This window comes from Empidonax traillii, unplaced genomic scaffold (genome assembly GCF_003031625.1).
Source record: "Empidonax traillii isolate 1590-97213 ecotype Southwest subspecies unplaced genomic scaffold, ASM303162v1 scaffold126:size1624879, whole genome shotgun sequence".
Lineage (NCBI taxonomy): Eukaryota > Metazoa > Chordata > Aves > Passeriformes > Tyrannidae > Empidonax > Empidonax traillii.
In genome coordinates this window covers 976452-983536 of record NW_020955319.1, presented here as the reverse complement: position 1 = coordinate 983536, position 7085 = coordinate 976452, and positions in this window count along the sequence as shown.

Sequence of the window (7085 nt, the reverse complement as noted above, 5' to 3'; positions counted from 1 at the left end):
ACCTTCACTACCACCTTCACTGCCACCTTCACTGCCACCTCAGTGCCACCTGCACTGCCACCCTCAGTGCCACCTTCACTGCCACCTTCACTGCCACCCTCAGTGCCACCTCACTGCCACCTTCACTGCCACCCTCAGTGCCACCTCACTGCCACCTGCACTGCCACCCTCAGTGCCACGTTCACTGCCACTCACGCTGCCACCATCCTGCAAAAGGTCCTAATCCTCAGATGACGGGGTGCAGGCACTCAGTAGATGAGGCTACATCTGAGGAAGAGATTAATATTGGAAATCGATGTTTAATGGTTGAATTTAATGAAGGACAGGGAAGTGATCTGAAGTATTTGCTGAGGAAAGGGAAGCTGTGATGAGAACAAAGGGAAATGATTGTTAAACCAAAGAGGAACACCATGGTGACTCTAGTGTTCAGGCTACCACCATCTTCCAGAGGCCTGTGAACTGTCCTCCCACTGCACCCACATCTGCTGACAGACCACACACACCAGACTGTCCAGTAGCATTCAGCCTTGTTCACAAACACTGACCTGAGCTAATGAGACCTAACTATCTATAGAAATGCTGAAGGTTACTAAGCAGAGGTGAGCAAATTTCTCAGCACGGAGCCACCCAAAGTCTCATCGGGCTGCTGTTCAGCCATGCAACTTGCTCCACGCTCCAGGACCGAAACAGGAAACACCAGATGCCAAGACATGCAAACCAGATTTAGAAATGGTTTGATGACGTTAAGGCAGCGCTGCCTCTCTGCTAATGAGCCATGAGGTAGTCTGTGCAGGCTGGTGCATTTATCCAGAGAATCCATCCATGGATGGTGGAGAGTGTGAAATTGCACATGGTTATTCAGAAGACAACAAGCATCTAGAAGCTTTCTCTTCATGCAGATATTTTATGTGTCATTGCTTGTGTCGCTCTACAGAAACAGAAAACTCCTTCAGATTCCCATACCAAAACCATTTTAGCACCTCTGTGAATCATGAGGAGGATTATACCTACCTGCTGCAGATCCACATAGCTCGGCCATTTGAGTAAATGGAGTAACTTGATAGCTGGAATTAAACTGACACTAAATGATCTTAAATGAAATATTATTTGCAGGTTGTGAAAGTTAATGTAGTCTACTATAGGAAAACACTCACCTACATTATCCTTCGTTATCTCTCCATTTCTCATCTTCCAGCTGGCTTTGGTCACAGTCTCTCTCAGTAGCTCTTCCCATCCTAGAAATATTAAATTTTTCTTTTCAGGAACTCCAGGGGTCTGGCAGCAAGAGCACCAGGACTGTGCAATGGGAAGTCTCCCCACTCCCCTTCTGCAGAAGCTCTTCTAGGCAAGTTCTTGCTCAGCCCTTGATGAAGTTGCAGAGTTGCTCTCAGCGCTGGGATCACCATCAGACACTCTGAGATCTTGCAGGAATAAAACATGTTCAGTGCGGATTCACACTCCAGCAGATTTCTAATGAACTCTCTTTCCCTTCTAGTTCCATTGACTAAGTCAATTTCCGTTCCATTTCCATTTCATGGAAATGGCAGCACAACTCTGTAGGGATCTATACCAAGGGTATCTATACCAAGGGAAAACTCTCTTTTTCCCAGTAGATAGGGTTGACAAATTCCCAGACAAGCTTCTGTTATAATTTTAATACGGGAAAACCTGTATGTCTTGCATGATTTTAATGAAAACATGATATGAAATTTTGGTGAACCAACCAGACAAAAATCCAAGGTGTGGAAATTTCAGCCAAATGACAGGAATTTGCCAAAGTAACAAGCACTTGAAAATAGGGTCTTGTGAGGAGTTTTGCAGCCTTATCTGTGAACTCTACTAGTACCACACAAATACAGCATATAAGGTGAAGGCTTAGTTTGTTCCATCAGAAAGCATTTTCATACATAAATCTCTGAAAAACAGATATGGCTAAATAACATTATTTTCCTTGTGAAAAATTTTCATGTTTTTGTTACATGATGGGAAAAGACAGAGAAGAGAAAACACACTATTAATATGCTTTCTTTACTCACAGCCTAGTTGCTAGGCAAGTTATTCCAGAGGTTGGTTCTCAGAGTCATGATCTAAATACATTTGTTTCTGGCTCTCTTAAAGTCTTGACTAACCAGAGTGGGGAATGTGAGCACTCTCACTGGTATCTAGCAAAGCACCTTTAAGTATGATTAAGTATTTTAAGCATGTGTTCAAATATATTGCTCATTAGGGATGCAACTACTTGGATGTGTAAGTACTTTTCTCACCTGGCACTGGAGATATTGTAAACATCTCAGTTAATGTAATATTAATGTACTGATCTTTCCCTGGCACTGCTTCAAACGATTATAGTTTAGCAATTTTTATTACAACGACTTTAAGTGATTTAAAGCGTAGGTCATCTTCAGATCTCTTTCAACAAATGTAGCAGAAGGGGATTCAGCAGTGCTGGACAGCAGGTCCTTTCCAAGCTCTGCTTGCTCCTACCACCATTGCAATGGATGTGGTGGAATAGGCTGTGTGCCATCCTCTCCCTGCCCATGCTCCCTCCAAATAGCTTAAACTCACCCTCAGCAGAAACATTCACAGCTTGCCTGGGCTATGAGCTGATGCGTTGTTTTTTCCTTCAAATTTTTGTGGGGACATCCCTCCAGCAAAGGCAAACAGCAATATGACCACGTTTACCTGCTGCCTGAACATGATAGTGCCCCGTGTACTAGTACACTAGGAAGGAGGGATCTGAAATGGTTGGCAGTTGTCAGGAAGAAGCCTTTCTCTGAGACACAAGGAGTGTATCTGTAGCTTTAGTGCTTGGAGTGTGCACACGAGCAGTTGTACGCTGGCTCGAGCTTTCTCCTCTTGGCACATCTAAAAGCTTTGTAACTGAGTTACACTGTTGGAACATTGTGCCAAAACTTGATTTAATGTAATTTAAATATTACGGATTTGCCAATTACGTAGTTTTATATTGGCTGATTCAGTTGTAAGGCTCATAAAGTTCTTATTATTCTGCATTTAAAACACATTATTCATAATTTGTTGAAATTTAAGAGGACTAAATAGCCGGTAGATGGCACCAATAAATCCTGTTGTGAGGCTTAAAATTGAAAAGTGTAATTCTTGACTTTTTCTCAAATGCATTTTGGAAATGAAAGAAACTAGACTAAACAATGTTATAATTTATACTTTTTACTTTACAATAATAGTAAGGGAAAGCAATCAGTTTATAAACAAAATGTTTTTCCGAAGTCAAAACTCCACCATTTAATTGAACATATTAAGCCATGAGAAAGAACACACAGATGTGTTACAGTAATTTCCTAGTTATTTAGAAAATCCAGTCATTGATGAGTTAATGCCTTCTGAATACTCCTCCAGTCTTGTGCAGCTGTGTCAGCTTAAACCTTGTTTCTAACACATTTTTTCCATAACGCCTTTAAGCTGTAACCCACCCACCTCAACCCACCACAGCAATGAAGCCTGGAGAAGGAATCATATTGAGAAAGCCAAAATGTTGCTGCAATGCCTTGTGCTAACCGCATTACTGGGTTCTTGGAACCCATGTCATCTTCTTCCCTGAACCAAGTATGACCTGTTTAGACTTTACTCCTTCAAAATATTATGTCTGTGTGGGTTGTGGCACCCACACATAAGATGTCAATTCTTTTATGCTAGAAGCATAAAAGCTTTCATTTTTCTGTAAATGACAACACTGTGCCATCACAGCATCACTTAATTAAAATGGTGATTATGCTAATAGTATTTCTTTCCCAACAGGTTACCTCACCTAGCCTTGGATATTAAGCACAATGTAAACTACAAAGGAAATACCCTTGTAAAGGGCAAACTGTCCTAACAATGCTCAAGGATACTTCATTCCTTGTAGACTTTTAGCAGCTGTCTTCACTCCTGATAGATCTGCAGCCTATCTGCTTGGGTGGGGGTAACAGTAGCAGTAACAGTGAGTGTTCTTGACAGAGTCCCTCTTATCTCCTCATTTCTGTGGTTGGAGTGGTACTTGCTTTAGACAGTGTCAAATCTGTGTTTCGGGGCATGAGTCATTTCCTATGGAAAAGATTGGTACAAACCATGCACTCTGTTAGAGTGGACAGACAAGGTGTAGTTGATGCTGACAGCGAAACAGAAAGTCCTGGCTTGATGGGGTCTGCTGAAGCCTTGGTTTTTGCTCCCTCCAAAACATCAGTGCATTAACTTGAGTTGAACTGTCTGTGTCAATACTGTGTGCAGTTAGCAAAGCAGTATTGACTTGACACACATTTCAAATACTGTTTTTTAAGTCGGCAATTCAAGATACTTACTGAAACATGAGGATTCTAGGGACACAAGAAAACAATACTTTTGGAAGCTCAGGCATAACTACTATAAGGTGGTTCATGTCAAACCTATTAAAGGCAGACTAAGGAGCATTCATAACACTGTTCTTGTGTATTAGTAATTACACCCATCCCATACCCAGCTAATGCATACTCTCTTCCCATCATAACAATCCTGTGCTGCAGGCACTTCCCAGATTTGGGGAACTATGGAACAGAGTACCTTGTACCAAAAAACCTTGGATCTGTCGGTAAATACATCCTCCCAACACCTTCTCCTTGTGGGATTTCTGGAGTGGCAGGTTCACTATTTGCAGAAATGTGAAGGAAGAAGTTCAGATAGGAAGCACAAGTTTTTTGTTTTCTTTGCCTCACAATTTCTTTAATAGCATTTATTTTAAACCCTGTGGAGTAAAGTTATTGTTAAAGAGTAAGAAATTAATTACAAAGTGTCATGATCACTGTATCCATTATCTTTACAAATAGAACAAACTGGTTTATGTCTTTTTTTTTTTATCACTGTTTATGATAATAATGCTTTTTCTAAGCCTCTTCACAGGTTCTCCTGAGCTATTACAAGTGGAAGCATCATGCAGAATACTAAATATGTTTTCAGCTGAGACATACAGTTTTGCCCAAGATCAATGCAGAGTACAAAAATGAGTCACACCTTAGATCTTACACTAAATGCAACCACATAAGAACTAATTTCTCAGGTTAATAAAATCTGATGCACTCCAGGACTTGTGTCAGCACTACTGTTTTAAACTAGGATTTGCAATATATGCTTCTGGAACCAGTTATACCATGTTCTGGGAGATAGTGCTGACCACTGTTAAGACTTCCAAATTATATAAACCTCATTTTCTTATTCTCCTTCCGTGTCTTTTCATCCTTGCCGTTTAAGATCAACCATTATATCACCAGTCAATGTCTGGAAATGAAGCCTTTCCATTCAGGAATTTGTAGTCAGATTATGGAGCCAACTCTGTGAGAGTGAAAGCATCTTAAATACAAATTATGGCATAAAAATAAAATCATAGAATCATAGAATGGTTTGGGTTAGAAGGGGTCCTTCAAGGTCATCTAGTTCCAGCCCTCCTGCTGTGGGCAGGGACACCTTCCATTAGACCAGGTTGCTCAGAGACCCACCCGACCCAGCCTTGAACATCTCCAGGGATGGAGCATGTGGAATATTGCCAGAAAAGAAACTAAAACGACAAAGCTGATAATGAATGAGAAAGGAAAAGTTTTAGGATGTGTCAGTAGTAATCTCAGTAGGTCATAAACAGAAAAAATTGCTTCATTAGCAAGGGATTGAGTCTAAGCACAAAAATGCTTTTTTTTTTTTTTTGCTACATCTAGGTAACATTCAAATTTGTTTTCCTACCTGGCATAGCAGAGTTTCAATAATTCACAGATATCATCAATTATGACTGACAGATGATTTGAGACAAGAGAGGAGGAGGCAGAGAAGGGACTAACCATTACTCCATTATGTATGTTTCCGTGATTTTTGTACAAAGTGTCCTGGTTTCATGTTTGTGCCTTCATTTTCTTTCTTGGACTTTCTGCCATGTAACTGAATATGTTCAACTAAAAGGGAGAAGAGGAGGACAAAACACAAAAAGCAAAGCTTTAAATAGATAAGGAAGACCAGGAGGCAAGGGGGAAGGGGCAGAGGGACAGAATTATTCCAGACAGAGCGATAAGAAGCAGAAGAGAAAGACCAGGAGACTCTTTGATTCTCCGGGCAGGGTGGACAGCAGGCTGGGTGAGAGCTTACTTGCTGGATGGTGTGGGAGTTATAAAGCTCAGCTCTAAGCAATTGCCAAGGGTCTCACAAAGCATCCAAAATGGCAAAGCAAAGCGAAAATGTGGCATATAAGCAACAACAAAAGGGAAGCCTTTGATGCTATGTGGGATTTATGCCTGTCTGTGACAGAAATCCGAACTCACCCTTCTCAGAGCACTGGGTTTTCAAGGCCTGTGGTCTTGCTTTGCAAACTGGGAATTTGGCTGAGAAATACTCATAAAGCATTCCCTTTTACAAAGGGAAAGTGGAAGGCACTTATACCATCAGCTCCTGGGTCCTGGAGAGCTTCTGTGAGACAAAGAGACACTTAGGGTTCATGGGAAACTTCTCTGTCTTTCCTTGCCGACAGAAGCCTAATCACCATTGTTTGTCTTTGTCCTCAGAGGACCCAAACTGCCCTTGAATGAGAGAGATGTCCATGTCTCCTTCCACAGAGACACTCATGTACATGGTGATGCCTTTGTCCTGTAATAGAACACAGCTCAGAGCCTCCCACTAGCAGAGGACAATGACTTAGCAATGGCTAAGTGTTCATTGTCAGGTTTAACTGTTTTGCAAGTCTGATTCAGGGCTTTAATTTTAGTACTTCACTGCTATAAGGTGCATTCTACCTGTGCTGGGCCAACTGGGCACGAAAGACCCCTGTGAGTCACCCTGTGCCACCAGCTGTCATCCCATGCACTGATGATCCTTTACTTAAACTTTCAGGCAGTCTAAGAGCCATCTGAAAGGTTCAACTGGGACATGATACGCGGCAAGTACTCACTCTCTCGGAACACTGTTTCTCATGTTGTGTTTAGTGATAAGTTTGGAACAAGGCTGTAAGTCTGGTCCAACTTTTGTGGTGGTAACATGCTGTGGAACTGATAACTTTCATGGTGAAAAGTGAAGATAGGCAAAACAATCCCAGCATAGTAATAGAGGCCATAGGTCTACTG